Raw genomic sequence first — 22357 nt, forward strand, 5'->3', positions numbered from 1 at the left:
AGAAGCCCTTTTGTGCCCCCTGCCAGTATCTACGCCTCTTGTCCCTCCACCGATGTAACCACTCCCCAGGCCAACAGTAGTTTGCCTGTTTTTAAACTTCATGTAAATGGAATCATGCAGTAGATCCTCTCTTGTGTCTGGCTTCTTTCCTTAATGTACTTAATGAAATGTTTGTGGCCACATGGCTTTGAAAAGATGTGTAGCATTAATGGGTTTAGGTTTTAGTTTAGCATTCTATTCTGAGTCCCTGGGTGGTGCAAATGGTTAATATGCTCGGTTGCTAACCAAAGGGTTGGATGTTTGAGTCCACCCAGAGGAGCACTGGAAGAAAGTCTTAGTGGTCTACTTCTGAAAAATCAGCCATTGAAAACCCTACGGAGCACAGTTCTACTCTGATACACATGGGGTGCCCATGAGTTGGCATTGACTCCTTGGCAACTGGAGGAGCGTTACATTCATCAAGATGGTTGGTTTTGTAGGGGTCACACACATAATTTTAGTGAGCCCAGTGTGCAATAATAGGGGATTTCCAACTGGAGTGGGTACACCTGTCCCAAAGGGGCAGGTGCTGTTTAGCTCCCTTTTTTTTTTTTTTTAAATTACTGTTCTTTTAGCATCAAGGTCCAGATTTTTCAGTTTTTCATAAGAAGTTTGAAATCTCCTAAATTTAGATCTTGGCATATCATTCAAGAATTACAACAACCGTAGTACATTTTAAACATGTTTTTGGACTGGATTCATTCTCTGGACCATCAGCTGACAACCCCTGCCTTCTCTAGGTCTGTCAGTGGAAGATCTCCCACATAGGAAGGGGGAAGGGAAAACGTGGAAAAGTCAAATTAGCTTTCTTTGGGAAGTAGGTGAGGAGAGCAACAGTGCAAGGCAAAACCTGTTACCAAAGCCATTGCCATCCAGTCAATTTTGACTCATAGCGACCCTATAGGACAGAGTAGAACTGCCCCATAGAGTTTCCAAGGAGCGCCTGGTGGATTCGAACTGCCGACCTTTTGGTGAGCAGCCATAGCCCTTAACATCTAGGCATGCTGAAGTCTCTTTGCCCTGGTGGTGTTGTTGAGGCCTAAATAAGCTGGGCACACCTGTTTCTGTAGTTATCCCTGGGTTGCATAAACAGTTAAGCGCCCGACTAGTAAGGAAAGTTTCGCAGTTCGAAACGACCCAGAGGTTCCTCAGGAGACAAGTGTGGCACTCTGCTTCTGAAAGGCCACAGCCTTGAAAACCCTATGAAGCACAGCTCTACTCTGCACACATGGGGTCACCATGAGTCAGAATTGACTCCGTGGTAACTAACAACACACCCATTTCTCTAGCCCCGGCACGCAGCCCTGATTGAAACCAGCTGCTACAGCGCCCCCTGCTGTACGTGTCGTGGGCCTGCAGCTGCTTGCTTCTGAAGGCTTTGTGAGAAGGTCATTCATTATCCTGCATATTTATCAAGTGCCTGCTGCTGCCAGAGGGCACCTGCTAGGACACATCTTGGTTTCTTATGTTTATTCAATTGCCCTCCCCACCCACCATCAGACTCTGCCACTCTAATTTTTTTTTAAATGGGGGTGGAGTGGGGCAAACCAGGCCAGGTTGCCCTTCTTTCCACCCAAGTCTCACCTTTTCTATATATTGCAAAAAATTTAGAGAGTGTCTGGCATTTACTTGGCACCTTTCCCTGATTTCTGCAGCTGAAATAGAGTTCCTCCTATTTTTAAAAAATTCCTTCTGGTAGTTTCAGGGGAAGCAGAGTGAAATGTGTAGACTCAGGATTGTGGTCTTCCATGGTGGCTAAGAGCATGGACTCTGGAGCCAGCCTGCCTGGATTCAAATCTTGGCTCTGGTATTTATAGCTGTGCAACTTCGAGCAAGTCACTTAACCTCTCTGTGCCTCCGTTTCTTCATTTACAAGATGGGCATGATAATATACCTACCTCATAGACAGAGAGATAGCTGCCATTGAGTGGACTCCGACTCATGGCAGCCTATATATAACAGACAAAACATTGCCTGGTCCTGTGTCATCTTCATGATTACTGGGATGTTCGAGTCCATTGTTGTGGCTATCGTCCCAATTCATCTCACTGAGGGTCTCCCTCACCCTCACTGGCCCTCTACTTCACCAAACTTGATGTCCTCCTCCAGCGATTGATCACTCTTGATGATGTGTCCAAAGCAAGCGAGTTGGACAGTGCTCGGCTGTGATCCATAAGGTTTTCATTGGCTGACTTTCAGAACTAGATCATCAGACCTTTCTTCCTGGTCTGTCTTAGCCTGGCAGCTCTGCTGAAACCCATCCACCAGGAGTGACCCTGCTGGAATCTGAAATATCAGTGGCATAGCTTCCAGCATCACAGCAACATGCAAACCACCACAGTACGATAGATGGGCAGTGGACCTATCACATCGGCACTATTAAATAAGCTGATATATGTAAAGGGCTTAAAACACTGCCTGGCATATTATGTAAGTGTTTGCTTGACTCAGAAGCTTGGACCTGCCTTCAGCCTTAGTCTTTAGGTCCTGGGTCCACACTTTAATTCTGCATCTTAAGCCTTCTGCACACAACTTTGTCTTTGGCACTCTTCACCTCTTAGTTACAAATATCTCAATCCCACTGAGCACTGGTCAGTTCTTGTGACCCTTCCCCAGACTTTCCTTCACCCCTATATTCTCTCTATTGCCAAATCCTATTGTTGTAACTCCTAAACAACAATTATACTAACCAAAACCAAAGCCACTGCCGTTGAGTGGATTCTGGCTCATAGCAACCCTATAGGACAGAGTAGAACTGCCCCATAGGGTTTCCAAGGCTGTTATGGAAGCAGATTGCCACATCTTTCTCCTGTGAAGCGGCTGGTGGGTTTGAACTGCCGGCGTTTCAAACTGCTCCTGTTAGCAGCCAAGCACTTTAAGCACTGTACCACGAAAAAAAAAAAGGGCTCCTCTAAATAACAGTTATAGTCAACATTTATGTATGACCTATTATATGCCAGGAAACCCTGGTGGCGTAGTGGTTAAGAGCTATGGCTGCTAACCAAAAGGTTGGCAGTTCGAATCTACTCTTTGGAAACTCTATGGGGCAGTTCTACTCTGTCCTATAGGGTCGCTATGAGTCGGAATCGACTTGACGGCAATGGGTTTGGATTATATGCCAGGTACTGTTTTAAGTGATTTACCTGTATTAGCTCATTTCAACCTTACCCTGTGAGGAAGATATTCTTTTAGTGCCAATTAATAGAGGAAGAAACTGAGGCCCAGAGAAGTCATCTGACTTGCCGGATTTGAACTTGAACTGGCTCTAGACTCTGATATGAACTACCGTGTCTTCCCTTCCCCACCTGGAGAAGCCTAGTGCAGGCTCCCTGCACCAGCAGCCTCCTGCCCTGTTTTTTGCTTCCTCGTGGCCTCACTGGGTTATCTCATTTCCGTATTGTCGTGGAGTTATCTTTCTAAAAACCAAATATGCTCATGTTGTCTTCCTTGCAGAAAACTGCCAGTAGCTTCCCATTGTTCTTGGGACACCAACAATAATCGTTGACATGGTGTATAAGCAGAGTGGTCATACATCCTGGTTTGCCTGGGGTGGTTGTATGGTTCAACCAAATGGCTTGTGCCACTACCCCCAACCCCATGTCATTCTCACAGGAGTCCTCCTTTGGAAGATAAATTTTATGGTCACCCTACTCAAAAGGCTTCAGTTCTCTGGATCTGCCTGTCTCTCCAACCTCTTCTTGAGCACACCTTCCCTTACCCTCTGAGCTCCTTTCAATCTCTCATCCTTCCTACATGCCCTTCGACCACCATACATTTGCACATGCTGTTCCCTCTGCCTGGAATGCTCCTCCCTCCCTTCTGCCCCTTGACTCCAGTGAGTCTCAATCCTGGCTGCACATTAGAACCAGCTGATAAACAACTACTGATGCCTAGACCCATTCTACCAGTACCAGTGGCCGCTGAGCTGGCTCCTACTCACGGTGGCCTCATGTGTGTCAGAGTAGAACTGCACTCCATAGGGTTTTCAATGGCTGGTCTTTTGGAAGTAGCTTGCCAGGACTTTCTTCCAAGGCACCTGTGGGTGGACTCGAAACACGAACCTTTCACTTAGCATGTAGCAGTGGTCGCATTAAACGTTGTACCACCCAAGGACTCAAGCCTCTCCTAGATTAATTAAATCAGAACCTCTAATGGATTAAAAGACACCTAGTTGATTTTAATGTGCATAGAGGATTAAGACCGCTGGTTGATTCACACTCATACTTCAGGTCACAGCTCAAACATCACCTCCTCAGTGAAGCCCTCCCTGACCTCCCTGACCAGGTCACATCCCCTGTTTTGCATTCTTACAGGACCACATACCTCTCCTTGCTGTCACACACAGTGGTTACTTTACATTTTTTACATGGCAGCAGAGAGCTCATATTCTGGGTCTAAATAAGTTACTTAGCTTCTCTGTGCCTCGGTTTCCTCCCCTGTAAATTGGGGATAATAATAAACCAATTCCATGTGGCTGTTGTGAGATTCAAGTACAACACTTATAACTATATAAGTTATACTATGTATATACTTGGGAAACCCTGGTGGCGCAGTGGTTAAGTACTACTGCTGCTAACCAAGAGATTGGCAGTTCGAATCCGCCAGACACTTGGAATCGACTCGACAGTTGTGGTTTGTTTTTTTTTTTTTTTAAATATGTACTTATTATTATAATGATTATCCCATTGGAAGGAGTCCTGGTGGCATGGTGGTTAAGCGCTTGGGTGCTAACCAAAAAGGCTGGCAGTTCAAACCCACTAGCTGCTCCCTGGCAGAAAGATGTGGCATTCTGCTTCCATAAAGATGTACAGTCTTGGGAACCCTATAAAGTTGCTATGAGTTGAAATCAACTCCACAGCAGTGGGTTTGAGTTTTGATATCCTGACCGGAATCCATAAATCTTAGGAGGTGCAGTCAGCATCTGCCCTGTTTGCTTACTCCGCACCCAGCATGTGTCTGGAATACTAGATGTTTAATAACTATCTGTAGAACAGAGAGGCATCTTGGTGATGTTTTTGGTAAAGGGTGAAGGGTGAGGTCAGGCCTTGGAAAAACGGTGCTCATAGCAGAGTCAGCAGCTCCTAACCTGACTTCTCCAGTTAGGGCCCTTGGCTGTTGTTAGCTGCTGTGGAGTTGATTCCAACTCATGGCAACCCCTGTGTGCAGAGCAGAACTACTCCATAGGGTTTTCAAGGCTGTGACCATTCAGAAGCAGATCATTAGACCTGTCCTTTGAGGCGCCTCTGGGTGAGTTAGAACAGCCAGCTTTTGGGCTAGTATGTCAAGTGCTTAACTACTTTCGCCACCCAGGGACTCCTTGTCTGTATGGACCTAAGGGTTTAAGATCTTTGCTTTCAGGGTGTGATTAGACCCTACATGGGTTTGGTGGGTCCAGAGTCTCAGGCACTGATGGTGGACCAGCAGGCATTTGCTTCAATAGTGTCCTTGCATAAACAAGAGGCCTCTCTGCGATTGACTAGCTACCATGTCCTTCTACATAAAGGCTCTTCCTCTGAAATGCAGACTTTGGTGTGCCTGGTGCTTCTGTGCAGCAGGAGCTGTCAGGGAGCTAGAAATCAAGCCGACAGCATCTTTGCAAGTGGAGTAAACTTGGGTCAGCCTTGGATCGTCATGGTCCTGCATTCAGGCGAAACTCTCACCTCGGGGAGAGAGGAGTGCTCAGACCACTGCGCTCAGCTGGCTATGGTGCCCTTCCTTGGGGGAGGCGATGTGGGGAGGGGAGAGGATGGGTGTGTGTGTTTTGTGGGTGATGGAGGATTTATTTATAACGTGAGGGTGTGATCTGTTCAGTGTGACTGTTCCTGAAACAACTACCGTATGCTTGGAGTGATGCATTCAGCAATGTAGCCTCCACAGGAAGAGGCTTGCAGAGTCCGAGAACCGCCTAGCCTACCTGGGTTGTCAGAACTTGAGGGTCCGTGGGGAATACCCAGCTTCACCCCTGCCCTTTGTCTTCTGAAGGGGAACTGAGACCAGAACATGGAAGTGGCTTGCCCAAGATCACAGATGTAGTTTTTATTTTAAGCTAACATTTATCAAGTGCATACGGTATGCCTCACAAATCTAGAAAGCAGGCATATTTTACTCTATTATAGTCAACAAATGCTTATATGGCATAATGTGTCAGGCACTCTGTTGAGCCCTTTAAAAAAATTAGCTTATTGAATCTTCACTACCCTATAAGTATTTAGGTGCTGTTTGTTATTATATCCATTTTAAAGTTAAGGTGACTGAAGGAAGCACAGAGAGGTTAAAGAACCTGCCTAAAGTCACACAGCTGGGAAGTTTTTGAGTTGGGATTCAAACCCATGCAGCCTGGCCTTGTAGTGTATGCTACTATGCTATACTGTCTTACCACGTAACAGCTATTATCCCCATTTTACAGGTGAAACAATCAAGGCTTATATAAGTTAAGTAATTTGCTCAAGGATGCATGACTGGGAAGAATCAGGATGACTAACTTTAGGGTCTGACTCATTATCTTTATCCTAAACTCCTCTCGTGGGGGGATGGGGTCAGTGGTGAAGAGTTCCAAGCTGGTTATAGGGCACAGGGGCTGAGCAGAGTTGGCAGCCAGGCAGGTGGCAGTGGATGGTGTTAGCCAGGTCTACCTGGGTTGAAGGAGGGCCCCATACAGCTGAATATGTCCCCTCTGGAGGGCAGAGCCCCAGCCAGGTGGATGTGCCCCGCATTTTGCCCTCTCCTCCTTCAGATCTCAGCACAAGGGTCACTTCCTCAGGGAAGCCCTTCCTGACCTTTCTGACCAGCCGAATCCCTCATTGTCAATACTCTAAGCATCATGAGTGCCCTTGGGTGGCACCAACAGGTAAACGGTTGGCTACTACCCTAAAGGTTGAAGGTTCAAGTCCAAGAGGTGGACTTTGGAAGAAAGGCCTGGCGATCTACTTCCAAAAGTTCACAACCACTAGAAACCCTATGGAATGCACTTCTACCCTAACACACATGGGGTCGCCATGAGTTGGAGTCAGCCTGATGGAAACCGTTTTTTTTTTTTTAAAGCATCGTGAACTTCTCCTTGACAGCAGTTATAACTGTACTTCTGTTTCTGCTTTTCTTCTGTTTCTCTAACTAGACTGGGAGCCACGAGGGTAGGCTCTGTGTCTGATTTTACTCATCCAGCATGTGACAGGGCAAGATGCTCAGCAAACATCGAGTGAATAAATGGACGAATAAGTGAATGGCTGATAGCTTTTGTGGAGGGAACTGGTGCAGAAAATAAGACTGAAGTCCAGGAAGTGGGAATATATATGGAGCTTATTGGGAAAACTTACAACTCAGTAGACTGATGCACTGGGAAACAATAACTAATAATAATAAATAAATAAATAGCTGGTATTTATTGCCTGCCTACTCCATGCCTGCCAACCCTTTAAGGGGTTTAGGTAATTCACTCCCCGTAGCATTCCCACAAAATAAATACTGTTTTCTTTATTTAACAGATGAGGAACCTGAAGCCCAGAGAGGTTAAGCAACATGAGGAAGACACACAGCTAGCACATGATGGGGTTGGGTTTTGAATCCAGGGCACCTGACCTAGAGCCTCGCCTTTTTTAAAAAAAAAAAAAATTTATTTTCTTGAGAATACATACAGCAAAACATATACCAATTCAACAGTTTCTACATGTATAATTCATTGACATTGATTACATTCTTCTAGTAGTACAACCATTCTCGCCCTCCTTTTCTGAGCTGTTCCTCCCCATTAACGTAAACTCATTGCCTCTTTAGGTTCCTATCTAACCTTTTGAGTTGGTGTTGTCAATTTGTTCCTTTATATGCAGTTCTTAAAAGAGCATAATACTCAAGGCAGACATTTTTTTACTAATTAAGCTAAACTTTTTTTTTATTGTTTAGCTTTAAGAAGACTTCAGGTTATATTTTTGGTTTACTTAAAGATTATTTCAGGGCAATAGTTTTCAGGAGCTCATCTAGCCAGAAATTCTGGATTCCATGAGAATCGGAGTTGTGTTCTACATTTTCCCATTTCTGATCAGGGTTCCTCTATAGAATTCATTATAAAAATGTTCAGTAATGGTAGCCAGGCACCATCCAATCTTCTGGCCTCATGGCAGAGGAGGCAGGTATTCATGGAGACAGTTAGCCACACATTCCATTACCTTCTCCAGTTCCTGACTCTCCTTCTTCCTCTGTTGCTCCAGGTGAATAGAGACCAATTTTTGTGCCTTGGATAGACCCTCACCTTTTAAATACCCTACTAAGCCACCTCTTTAAGGTGCACTGAATCCTATAAGAGGTTGAGGGCCAGCTCACCAGTTCTAGCCTCCTGCCTGCCCCTGCTGGAATGGATGTGGCTTCTCATACCTTGCTGGTTCCAGCACCAAATCGGAGCTGAATCTGCAGGTTGAATGCTTAATGTTTTGAAGCCACTTAGGGTTGGAGCTGGCTTGTACTTGTACTGCCTTCCCGGAAGAAGGAAGACAACTCCTGTTTCCTGTAAAGTTGAAGACCCTCACTTGGATCTGAGGGAGAGTCTCTTTGTCTTTCTGAGGCTCAGTGAATGGGTGCAGCCTTGTTTCATATGGTTAACCTTTTTTTTTTTTTTTATTGTGGTAAAATATATATAACAAAAAATAGCTACTTCAACCATGTTTAAGTGTGCAAGTCAGTGACTGTGTTAGTCATCTAGTGCTGCTGCAACAGAAATACCACAAGTGGTTGGCTTTAACAAAGAGAAATTTATTCTCTCACAGTCTAGCAGGCTAGAAGTCCAAATTCAGGGCATCAGCTCCAGGGGAAGGCTTTCTCTGTCAGCTCCGGAGGAAGGTCCTTGTCATCAATCTTCCCCTGGACTAGGAGCTTCTCTGCGCAGGAATCCTGGGTCCAAAGGACACGCTCTGTTCCCAGTGCATCTTTCTTGGTAGTATGAAGTTCCCCCTTTCTGCTTGCTTCCCTTTTCTTTTATCTATTGTACGATAAAAGGTGGTGCAGGCCACACTCCAAGGAAACTCCCTTTACATTGGATCAGGGATGTGACCTTAATAAAGGTGTTACAATCCCACCTAATCCTCTTTAACGTAAAATTATAATCACAACATGGAGGACAACCACACAATACTGGGAATCATGGCCTAATCAAGTTGACACATATTTTGGGGGGACACAATTCAATCCATGACAGTGACATTAATTACATTCACCATGTTGTGCAACCCACTATCTAGTTCCAAAAGATTTTTATGAACCCAAACAGAAACACAGTACCCTTTATGCAATAACCCCTATTCGCTCCTCCCCCAGCCCCTGATAACCACTAATACACTTTTGGTTCTGTGCATTTGTCTAGTCTATATATTTCATATAAGTGGGGTCATAGAATATTTGTGTACTTGTTTCTGATTTGTTTTACTTAGCATTATGTTTGCAAGGTTCATCCACGTCGTAGTATGTATTAGCCCTTCATTTCTCTTTATGGCTAAATAATATTCCATCGTATGGTTATACCACATTTTGTTCACCATTTCTGTTGATGGACACTTGGGTTGTTTCCACCTTTTGGCTATTGTGAATAATGCTGCAGTGAACACTGGTGTACAGTGTCTCTTTGAGTCCCTGCATTCAAGTTTTTTAGGTTTGTACCTAGGAGTGGGACTGCTGAGTCATATGGTTACTCTGGAACCGTGGTGGCACAGTGGTTAAGAGCTCTCCTGCTAACCAGCTGCTCCTTGGAAACCCTATGGGGCAGTTCTACTCTGTCTTATAGGGTCGCTGTGAGTCGGAATCGGGTTTTGGGTTTGGGTATGGTCACCCTTGGCTACACTAGGCAGAGAGGGTGTCCTGCAGGAGTTACAGAATCAATGCCTGCAGTGGCCAGGCATCAACAAGTGGGCCCAGTGGGGACTGTTGTGTGTTGGAGAGTATGTTTCTCATCCAAAGAGCATGGCCACGACTCAGCTGCACTAAGTGGTTGCCACGCAGGAGCGTTGGCTCGTGTGGCTCATCATTGCTATCAGTCCCAGCCAGAAGGCCTGGGGGGTGGGTAGTGGTGGGTTGGAAACCCATCTCTGGGAGAGATTTGCATGTATGCCACAGAGGATGGCATGACCAGGTTGAGCGCCCCTGGCATAGCCGATGTATTTAGCTCACTTACTCAAATAAGAGATATAAGTCCTGGAAAGGAAAAGACTAGCTTAACATTAATGGTAAATGATGTGGTCACTTACCAGGAAAATAATCGAACGCTCTTCTCAACTATTTTAACTAATGTCTGGTTCCAAAATAAATACAGAAACAAGAATAACTTGTCTATATTTCAGCCGTAGCTGCTCAAAAAGAAAATGGAAAATTTCCCCACTTAAAATAGCAGTGAAAAAGGTAAACTGCCTAGGAATAAAGTTAAGAAATCTGCAGGCCTCAATGAAGAAGAGTTTTAAAAACACTTTCCTGTAAGACAGAAGCAAAGCTTGAAATACATGTGTGTTGGCTTTCAGTACTCTCTCTCTCCCCTTCTCTCTTCTTTCTCTCTGTCCTAAATCTACACCCACTCCCTTAGCTCCGGCACTCAGCACTGCCCAGTTCCTTGCTCTAAATTCTCATTGGCCCAGTTTTTTCTTTTGAGATGGGTCATAACTCATAGGTCGCTGGCCAGACCATGGATTGGTTTTTCCTTGGTTCATTCAGCACTGGCCGGAGGTGTGAGGTCAGATGCTCTATTGCCCACTGAGCTGGAATTTTGTAGATGGGATGGTGGATAAGGCAGGCAAAGATTGGCATTCCCAATACAATTTGGAAGAATAAGTGGGTGGGTATACCGAGAAAAATTTGAGAGTACAGTAATGCTGGGGGAGGGGTGGGTGGGTGTGATATACCTGTTTCTAGATACTAAATGTATTCTGGAGCTCTGATGGTGCAGTGGTTAAGTGCTATGGCTGTTAACCAAAAGGTCAGCAGTTTGAATCCACCAGCTGCTCCCTGGAAATCCTATGGGGCAGTCCTACTCCATCCTATAGGATCGCTATGAGTCAGAATCAATTTGATGCAATGGGTTTTTTTTGAATGTACTATAAACCTGTGACAATTAAAATAGTATGGTACTGAGGCAGGAATAGAGAGACCAATCAGTGGCACATAGGAGAAAATTTATAATGAATTAGGGATACATAAGAAATTAATGTAGGATAGAAGAAACATTTCAAATCAGCAGCAAAAAGATAACGCTTCATACATTTGTTGTTACAACTGGCTAAACGTTAAGAAAAAAATAAAGGTCTTTCCTCAGAACTCTCTCTAAAATAAGTTCCAATGGAAATAATGATTTCAGTGAAAAAATAAAGCCTTAAAAGTACTAGAAGAAAATATTGGAAAGGACTTTCTAAATGTATGACACCGGAGACAGAGACCATAAAGGGAAAGAGAAAAATTTGGTTGTTATTTACACACACACACACACACCACACACATGCACTTACATTATATGCTGAAAAAGGAGTATTAATGAAACTAAAAGGCAAATGAGAAACAGGGAAAAACATTTACCAAATGTGTCACAGATGAAGGGTTAATACCCTTAATATATGGAAAAATTTGTTACAAATTATTTAGAAAGAAATGAGCTTGGATTTAAAAACGGGCAAAGGACATGGACAGAAAGTTAGTACGTAACAATGCACATTTCTTAAATGTTGACTATACACCAGGGTCTGTTAGGCAGTTTTCGTACAGTATAGCATTGAACACTCTCATCAACCTAGGAAACAGGTATTACAATTATCCCATTTTCAGATGAGGAAACTAAAACTTAAAAGAATCAAATAACTTGTCCAGGGATCAAAATAATAATAATAATTGGTAGAGCCGGGTGTTAAGCTCGAACATGGCTAACAAATCCTTAATCTTGACATTGACTCCCATGCCGGTCTTAACCGGGGAAATCATACTTAAAATTATACCAAAGTTTATAAATAGTAGCTTGTCCTTCAAACTGATTACTTACTTGCCAAATAGGTAGGGTTAGAAAAAGGCGCTGTGAATGGTGTACCAAGCCACTGTTAGGCCAGTAGTCACCAAGTGCCTGAACATTTACAGAGTTTTCAGTTCTATTCACTTTCTCCTCCAGGAACAAAATGAAAGATCGTCACCAAATTATAGTGTCCCCCTTTCAACTGCAGCGTGCGTGTGTGATTACAGCTTCTAACATTGTACGCATTCCATGTCCACAAAATCGCAGTCCACGGTCTCAAAGTTTCCCAGCCTCTATGTCTCTTGGGAATTTCTGGCTTTGGCTTGCAGTTGGGGGTATTGTGGTATGTTGTGTTACGCAGCATAGTGGTAGGAGGGGTGCGATGATTTTTGTGGTACTCAGATAAACACTAAAATATTTTATTTTACATCAGAACTATCAAAAGATATCTATTGAGAAGTTTTACTTCTTGTTCACTCTGTTCCCTCCTGCCTCCACAGATAACCCTTTATCAGTTTTGTGGCGTGAGTGCACATGCGTGTGCGTGTGCGCATGCGTGCGGATCGTCTCTGTTTCTTTATGCAGGCACCAGCAATTAAGAATAAACTTTCCTATTCTGTCTTACTTTCTCACACAAAAGGTAACCTGCTACGTACTCTTCTGTACTTTGGGTTTTTGTTGTTGTATATTTTACTTAAAAAAAAAAACACGCCCTGGAGATCTTTCCATGTAAGTGCAGAGAACTTCCTCATTGTTCTTAAAACCCAAGTTGTGTGGCTGCACTAGAATTTATTTAAGCAGTTCCCTACAGGCTGGTACCCCACCTTTTGCTATTATAAACAATGCCACAATGAATTGAATAACCATGTGCATACATCATTTACTACAGTATGCAGCTCTGTCTCCAGGAAAAACTCCCAGAAGTAGAACGACTGGGTCAAAGGGTAAAAGCATTCGTGATTTTGAGAGAGAGTGGCATACTGCCTCACAGTTAGCCCATTTGCAGGAATATATAAACTGTTTAATTGTCTGTTTCACCATGGCCTCTCAAAAGAGACTGTTGGGATCAACATTAACAAGTTTTAAGAGTTCTTTTTGTTCCCCAGGGCTTCGAACCAGTTTGTTCCTGTTCAACCCATGGTGAGAATTTGCGTTTCCACCCTAAATATATTGAAACAGAATCTACTTTTTAACAAGATCCCTGGCTGATACTTTTCCCCACAGCATTAGTATTGCCTGGGAACTTGCTAAAAATGCAAATTCTCATCAGGGGTTTGAACCAGAATGAACCAGTTTGAGGCCCTATTTTTCTTTTTAAGAAGGATTAGAAAAAATACATCATTTGCACATTGATCCCACGAACTGATAGCTTTCATTTTAAAATAGATTTATTTCAGTAAAAATGGCATGTCAAGTTAAATAAAAGTGCCAGGTAAATAACCGTATAGGTGGTATGTAGACATGGCGAAACTTAGGAAGGCTCATGTCTGGAGTTTGGGAAGCATTGCTGTGATTATTTTTTCTCTTTGGAATATAGAAATTAAAAGCTCATACTTCCTGTGTGTAGGGCACGTGCTGGGTGCTTTACCATCGCAACTCATCTACGAAGTTGGTGTACTGTTATCGTCGCTGATTCGTGGATGAGTAACCAGAGGCTCAGAGAAGTTAAGCCAAGGCCATAGGCTAACTGCAGAGTGTGTTAAGCTGAGGCCATAAGCTAATTTGCAGTGTGTTCTCGTAACCTCCCCTCTGTTCTGAGAGTATTTCCAACAGGGATCTTCTCTTTAATCTTGCCTGTCCATGCCCTAACCTTCCCTCTATTCTGATTTTATTTCCTGCTGGGCCCTCATATTTAACCTTATCCACTGACCCACCCCGGAGAATGTACCTTGAGGGGCTTTTATGACCTGGGAATGTCCAGTGATGGCCCAGCCTGGATTTGCTCTCTGCTTTTACTTCCTTCTCTGACACCCTTTTTGGGGTACACATCCTTTGTCTTTGTGCCTCAATTCAGCTTCCTTCTTCCTTCTTCATGCGGCTTTGCCCAGCCAGATTTTAACCCACCTGTGAGCAAAGCCACACAACCCGTTCAGACTGAGAGAGGCTATTTTGGGTTTTAGCTTAGAGGTTTGAAGTTTTTTTTTTTTGGTCTCTGATCCGTGCTTCCTTCCTCCTTAGCTGCTTGTGTCTGGAGTCAGGTGATGAAGTTACTGAGCTGGAATCTGCCTGGTCTTTTGGGTTCTGGGGATTGGATGTTCCTGGTGAAGACTCTGATTTGGGGGGAAAACCCCAAGTGGTTTGTCACTGGCTCTTGTCCTGGACATGGCTCTACTGGCTGGTGCTGCACTTGGGAGGAAAGGTGTCATCACCTGCAACCCCCTGTCAGGTGGGAGACCCCCTGAAAGGCTGAGGGCCAGGGAGGCAGCCAGGTGTCACCCAAGTGTTCCCTCTCAGCCAGCAGCACCTCTGGGGTTGGACAAAGTAGGAGTCCAGTCTTGGCTCCCCCACTTACTTGCTTTGTGACTTTTGATGAGTTGCTTCTGTAAGCGTCATTGGACTATTATGAAGAATTAATGACATAATATAGAACACGTCACACAGTGCTTGGCAGATACGACACACCCAGTTCATGGTGGTAGTAAAAGTCACCCACCATCTATCTGTCCGTCAGTTTGTCACTCTGAGGTGGCCTGTATGTTGCTGTGATGCTAGATGCCACCAGTATTTCAAGTGCCAGCAGTCACTCATGGTAGGACAGGTTTCAGTGGAGCTTCCAGACTTAAGACAGACTAGGAAGAAAGGCATGGCTGTCTAATTCCGAAAATTAGCCAGTGACAATCCAGTGGATCACAACAGAACCTTGTCTGATGTAGTGCTGGAAGATGAGCTCCCTAGGCTGGAAGACATTCAGAATACTCAGTGGCTGCAAAAATGGATTTAAGCATACCAATGATCGTGAAGATGGCACAGGACTGGGCAGTGTTTTGTTGTGTTGTACACAGGGACACCATGAGTTGGAGCCAACTTGACAGTAACTAACAACAACAGTAAGTCACAGTAGTTGACTATTATTTTGTTGTTGTTACTCAGCAATCCCTCAAATCAGGATTAGAGGTAGAAAAACAAAAACAAAAGCAAAAAACAAACTCACTGCCGTTAAGTTGATCCTGACTCATAGTGACCCTATGGGACAGAGTAGAACTGCCCCATAGAGTTTCCAAGGCTGTAATCTTTACGGAAGCAGACTGCCCCATCTTTCTCCCATGGAGTGGCTGGTGGGTTCGAACCGCTGACCTTTCGGTTAGCAGCTAAGTCCTTAACCACTGCACCATCAGGGATCCTGTCTCTCCAGTGTTAGAGAGATACCTGGAAATTCAAGCTTGCCTAGTACAGAGCATGATGGAACCTCAACAACATGAAACAGTGGGGAGTGAAATCAGTCCAGGATCTCATGGAAGCCTGATTCAGAGGAGTGGAAGATATGACTGGCGAAACCAGAAATAAAGAGGTGATGCCAGGGTTGGGAGGCAATAGTTTGAAACTTATTTCTGAAAGTATTAAGCAAATATACTTATTCAGGAGTTCAAGGGACATAGGATATGTTCATGTGGGGTTGGATCCCAGCCAGTGGTCTGTAGGGAGAGAGGAAGGGGTGTCTGGCAGACGTCACAAACCTGCAGAGGCCAGGCAGGGACGGGAAAAGAGTGAAGCATGCATGGTGTAAGACAGTAGGGAATGGTGGGGACTGTGGAGAACAGGAGACCTTATCCCTTGTCTAAAGGGGACAACTGCCGCTCGGCCCACAGGCATGTGTGTCTTGTGTTGCCACAACTTGTAATTTTTCAAGAGAAGCTAGAAATCTACATTTTAAAAACCTGAATTTTCATAATTAGTAAATATAGTCAACTCATTCAGATTTTTAAAAAACAGCATATGGGTCAAATATAACATGTCTGCAGGCTGGATTTGCCCATGGGCTCCAGGTTGTGATCTCTGGGACAGAGGCGGAGCTACCGGAAATGGTGCCTATGGTAAGCACTGAAATTGCCCCCGTCCCTGCAGAGATGTAGCAAGGGTAAGCAAGGGTGTAGCAAGCACCCAGGGGCAGGCTCTAAATTAAGCCCTCCTCCTTTTGGAAACCCTGGTGGCAAAGTAGTAGTTAAGTGCTACAGCTGCTAACCAAAAGGTTGACAGTTTAAATCCACCAGGCGCTCTTTGGAAACTCTATGGGGCAGTTCTTCTCTGTCCTGTGGGGTCGCTATGAGTTGGAATCGACTTGATCGCAATGGGATGGGAGGGGCAGTCTCTAAATCGTGCCACTCGCCCCACCACCCAGTTTCAAAATGAATACACGTTGATGGTGGCAACGGCTCAGGAAAAATGCTTTCCCCCCTCTTGTCTGGTTGCCTCAGTCAGGTGCCCTTCATATTTGTGGCGCCTTGGAACGTCATTGTATGTCTCATCTGGCACCCCCCTGGACTTGCACTGAAGGCTGCTCCCCTCCATGTCTCTGTGCCCCCGTCCAAACATCTGACACCCATCTTTTAGATAACTTTACCGCAACATCAGCTCAGAAATACCAGTCAAGCCCGTTAATCTTTTACTTAACACATTATGGCACTACACGAAAATTACAGCTGCACCTTCCTTGCTTTCACTGATGACAGTTGGTCTGTGATGTGCTCGAAGTCATTTTTTTCCAGTTTCTACACTCAGCAGAGCAAGATCACACAGTCTGTCTGTACCCGAGGAGGCTCTCAAATACGAAAGTTTCAGTTTTAACTTGCTGAATGACCTCTCACAGCTGGCGATGGAAACTGTGATGGTTAATAGAAGCTGTTTGGAGGGGGGCTTCAAGTGGCAACCGGGCATACACCATACCTATCATACCTTAGATATGCCTGTGTCGGGGCATGAAGGAGAGTCCAGGCCAGGGACGGGGACAACTACAGGTACACTGGAGGGGGCCCAGCCAGTGTGGCCTGGGATGTGGGGGGGCACTGATTGTAAAACAAGAAGGGGCAGGAACCGGGGTTGGGGCAGGGATAGAAGGTGGTCTTTGAATGCGACCAAAACAAAACCATAGGGAAAGCTATGACTTACAGGCTATGTGGTTTCCCAGGGTTGTCCTAGGAATGGCCGATGGGTACAACCTCAGAGGCCAGGAAGGGAACTTGCTTTGGTTGAAGGCAGGGCTGACACTTAACCTGTATGCATTGGCACTACTCAATTTGTTGTGAAAGTTTGAAATACTTTTAGGCTGATTGTAAATAGCCACTGAGCCCCCTGAGCCTCAGGCCCTTGCTCACCTTCTTCTATGCCCCACCCCCAGCCCTGGACTCTCTGGACACCCCCAAGAGCTGGCAGCTAAAGAGTTAATTCCCAGCTGGGCCCTGTGTCTATTCTGATTGGTTGGTGGTCAGTGCCTGAGCCACTAAGATTGTTAAATATCTTGACTCTTACCCCTGGTTGCAGTTGGATTGGCTTAAGTACAAAGGAGAATTTTTAGAGGACGCAGAGAAGTTGGATGGAATTGGAAGGCAGGATGCTAGGTCCCCTGAGGGATGGGAGCCATGGAATCATACAATATGTGACCTTTTGTGTCTGTCTTCTTTCAGTTAGAATAATGTTTTTGAGGTTCATCCAGTGGTAGCATGTATTAGTACTTCATTTCTTTTTACAACTGAATAATATTCCATTCTAAGTATGTATCACATTTCATTTTTCCATTCATCTGTTGATGGACATTGGGGTTGTGTACACCTATGGCTATTGTGAATAGTGTTGCTGTGTATGTGTGTGTACATGCATTGTTTGAGTACCTGTTTTCAGTTTTGGGGGTATATACCTAGGAGTGGAATTGCAAGGTCACATGGTAATTCTATATTTAACTTTTTGAGGAACCACTGAACCGTTAAATTTTACATTCTATCAGCAGTGGACAAGGTTTCCAGTTTTTCCACATCCTCACCAACACTATTTTCCCTTTTTAAAAAATAATAGCCATTCTCTTGGGTGTGAAGTGGTATTTCATTGTGGTTTTCATTTGCATTTTCCTAATGATTAATGATGTTGAGTATCTTTTCATGTACTTGTTAACCCATTTGTCATTTGTATTCTTTGGAGAAATGTCTATTCAACTCCTTTGCCCAGATTTTAAATGGGGTTTTTTTTTTTGTTGTTGTTGTTGAGTTGTAAGAGTTCTTTATATATTCTGAATGCTAGACCCTTATCAGATATATGACTTACTAATATCTTCTCCCGTTCTATAGGTTGTTTTCACTTTTTTGATAATGTCCTTTGATACACAGAAGTTTTTTAATTTTGATAATGTCCAGTGATCAATTTTTTCTTTTATTGCTCGTGCTTTTGGTGTCATATCTAAGAATCCATTGTCAAATCCAAAGTCGTGAAGATTAGTTGCTATATTTTCTTCTAAGAGCTTTGTAGCTTTGGTTCTTATATTTAAGTTGTTGATCCATTTCGAGTTAATTTTTATATATGGTGTGAGGTAGGGGTCAAATTTCATTCTTTTGCATGTGAGTATCAAGTTGTCCCAGCACAAAAATAAACTTTTTAACACAACTTTCCTAATTGGCCTTCTTGCCTTCTGTCTTCCTGGTTCTAATCTGTCTTGTATAGCACTCTCTAAGTCATTTTCCTAAAAGAGCATGTTCAATGTGCGGGAACTCTCAGTGGTTCATGGTGATGGTCAGAGCCCCAATGCTGCTACCAGCACTCATTGACCTCTTAGTGTGTGCCAGGTGCTGTGTGAGGCTGTGGAGCCTTAGAAAAGTCATTTCATGTCTCTATCCCTCAGTTTCCTCATCTGTGAGTAGTACACATTTCGCAGGGATGTTAGGAGGATTAGTGCGTATAAATCATTTCAAATAGTTCCCAGTATGAGTAGTAAATGCTCAGTAAATGTTAACTCTCACTTATCCAATATTTATTGGGCACCTTCTCTATGCCAAGTAGAATATATGGGGGATGTTGACCAAGCAAAATATCCTCATGTTGCTCACAGTCAAGTGTGGAAGAGACACAATTAAACATGCCAATTTGAGAGAACAGGACATTTGTTTCTTTTTTGTCTGTCCAGCAATTAGTATATAAGTTCCATGAAAGCAGGCATTTTGTGTCCATTTTCACAGCTGTATCCCCAGTGGCTAGGAGGAACTTGGCCTTTGGTAAATATTTGCTGGGTAAATGAATCAAGTACGATTTTAGCTGGACTTGAAAGCCTAGACGTTAATGGAGGAAAGTTGGGGAGTTGGGAGAGAAGAGTCGGGAAGTGACTTGGAGCAATGATTCTGCTTCAGGTCCAGGTAGACCTGGTGTGAACTGCAGCTCTGCAGGGGCCATCTGTGTAACCCTGGAGAGGTTACTCTCATCTCTAAAATGGGAACAAATAGCACCTTCCACATGGGCATGTCAGGAGGATTGGAGAGAGTACATCTGAGGTACCCAGTATGGCCCTTGGTGCAGGGGTGGCGCTCAATAAATATGTTCTCATTTCCTTTGCCATTCTTTCTGTCACTTGGCATCTCATTGTTGAAAGAGATGGTGAGGTTACGATGATTCTTAATAATATCTGGTCAGAAATGCTGGAATCCTTCTCCCTGAGATCTGCAGAGGAAATGTATACTTGGAGGAAAGTGCAAAGCCAGCAAAGTGGCAATTATCAGCTGGGATTTTGTCCCAAATCTCAAAGTAGAGCTCATGAGACCAGAGATACGCTCCTCAGGGTACTCCTTTCTTCTGTACTAGGTAGGTCTAAGAAAATGCAAACTCCAACTGAAATCTGCCTGGGCTCCCAGAAGGCCAACATATTAAGGAAGCCAAAATGGGACCACAAGAGCCATGAGGAGAGAGACAACACTTGCCCCTGTGCCTGGAGCACAGTTGGCCCAGGCCACTTATCCCCAGACTTCTCAGGGAAGACCAGGGGATCTGGACCCAGCAGCTTCCTGGAAGAAGTGGGAGATAATGGGAGAGAAAAAGAAAGATGGCAGGTGCCCCTTTTAACTTCTGTTCAAGCTCCACCCATTGAGACCAGGCCAATCAGCATCTTGGAATCAACCAATCAGATCAGTTCTTGTCCCCCTAGAGGTTGAATACATGAGTGAGGGAAGACCTGAGCTCCCCTTTCTTTTTAGGTGGGGATGAGCTGTCATTCAACTTTAAGGTGAATGTTCAGTGGGCGCAGGGGAAGTGTTTTATAGCATAGAACATGAGGACTCTTTCTAGGAGCCTGACGTATTACCTCTCTTCTCATTGCCCAGGGATGGAGATGGGGCTGGTTAAGCAGCCAGTTGGGAAGTCTTTTGTTCTTGCTTTGTGATTTCTAGGCCCTATCGTTGTTACCAGAGTAGCATCCCTGAGCAGGAGACGTGGGTGCTGGGATCCTTCTGCATGTTGAGACCACTGCAAGGTCCTGCTGGCCAGTGCAGACCCAGCATCTCAAACTTGGCCATCCAGAGCTCTGCAAAGGACAATAATTCATCTCCTTGGCTGCAGAGACGTGAAATATTGTTACGAAAACCTTGTAGCTCATTAAGAAGATGCAGGCCTACTTTTTAGTTAGGTTTATTGAGAGATCATTTTTATACAGTAAAATTCATCACTGTTAATGGTTAGAACATTCCTATCACCCCCAAAAATTCCCACATGCTTCCCCTTTGTAGTCAACCGCTTTCTCCAATCCCAGCCCCTGGCAGCCACTGATCTGATTTCTGTCCCTGTAGATTTGCCTTTTCTAGGACATCACACAAATGGAATCATACAGCATATAGTCATTGATTTTGACTTCTTTTCCTTAGCATAATTCTTTTGAGATTCATAAATGTTGTTGCATGTATCTATAGTTCACTCCATTTTACTGCTGAGAAGTGTTCCATTGTGTGGCTGTACCACTGTTTGTTCATCCATTAACCCAACTGAAGGACATTGTGATTGGTTCTCATTTTTGGCTATTACAATTACAATTAGGAGGCTATAAACCTTTATGTACAGGTTTTTGTGTGGACATATGTTTTCATTTCACTTGGGTACATACCTAGGGATGGGATTGCGAGGTCATATAAGGTAAGTGTATGTTTAACTTTATAAGAAACTGCCACACTGTTTTCCAAAGTGACTGTACCATTTTGCATTCCAAAAAAAAAAAAAAAAAAATTTTTTTTTTTTTTTTTTTAGCAATGAATGAGTATTCCAGTTGTGCTGTATCCTTGTCAGCATTTGGTGGTGTCAGTCTTAATTAAAAAAATTTTTTTAGCAGTCCTAGTAAGTATAAGGATTACTTTTAAGCTTGGAAAATATCATTGTCCCTAGGAGAAACAAAATTTACCACTTTCATAGTACCTAAAGTAATGTCTACTGATTGTGTCTATTTATTTGCTTACTTGCTCATTTTTTGGTCTCTGCTCCTATCATATAAGCATCAGGAAGACACCTGCACCTAGGACAGTGCCTGGCACATAGTATATATGCTCAGTAAGTGCATGTGAACAAACGAGTGAGTGAGGCAAGATGCGATAGAATGTAGCAAGGAATTTGGTATCCCATTAGCCCTGGGCTGGGACTTAAGGCCAACTTCCTTAGCGTCTGCAATACACTACTTAGCAGAGAAGGCAACTTCTGGGCTGGATTGGGAAAAAGAAGGAATTTTGTTGTCAAGCAGTGAGAAAAGAGCATCTCTTGAAGAGGGAAGAGAATTGCAGAGGCAGAAGGTCACGAGGGTGTGGCGTGTTTGGGGTGATGAGCAGTGAGCTCTGTGTGGTGAGAATGTGGTGTGTGTGGGTGGGCAGAGTTGGACAGGATACTGAAACCAAAAAAACTCACTGCTGTCAAGTCAATTCTGATGCATAGCAACCCTGTGGGACAGAGTAGAACGGCCCCATAGAGTTTCCAGGGAGCCCCTGGTGGATTTGAACTGCCGACCTGTTGGTTTGCAGCTGTAGCACTGAACCACCACTCCACCAGCGTTTCCAGGATCACACTGTGGAGACAGCAATAATAATACAAAATATTATACAGCTTACTATATTCCAGGTGGTTCTGAGATCTTTATTGTTAGTTGCTGTACAGTTGGCTCTGCTCATGGTGATACCACCTACAACAGAACAAAATGTTGCCCGGTCCTCGCCATATTATGATCACTGGCATGCTCAAATCCACCGTTGCAGCCACTGTGTGTTTTGAGTGCCTTCCAACCTAGGGAGCACAACTTCCAGCACTACATCAGACAGCATTCTGTTGTGACCCATAACGTTTTCATTGGCTAATTTTCAGAAGTAAATCACCAGGCTTTTCCTCCTAGTCTGTCTCAGTGTGGAAGGTCCACTGAAACCTGTCTAC

General features: G+C 44.1%; 1 protein-coding gene across 3 annotated transcripts in view; it reads left to right on the forward strand.

Moving 5' to 3' along the window:
* The window catches only part of PRKCB (protein kinase C beta), a 390438-nt gene that overhangs the window by 175278 nt on the left and 192803 nt on the right, over window positions 1-22357 (forward strand). The window lies entirely within an intron of this gene.

Source organism: Loxodonta africana, chromosome 12, assembly GCF_030014295.1.
Source record: "Loxodonta africana isolate mLoxAfr1 chromosome 12, mLoxAfr1.hap2, whole genome shotgun sequence".
Taxonomy (NCBI): domain Eukaryota; kingdom Metazoa; phylum Chordata; class Mammalia; order Proboscidea; family Elephantidae; genus Loxodonta; species Loxodonta africana.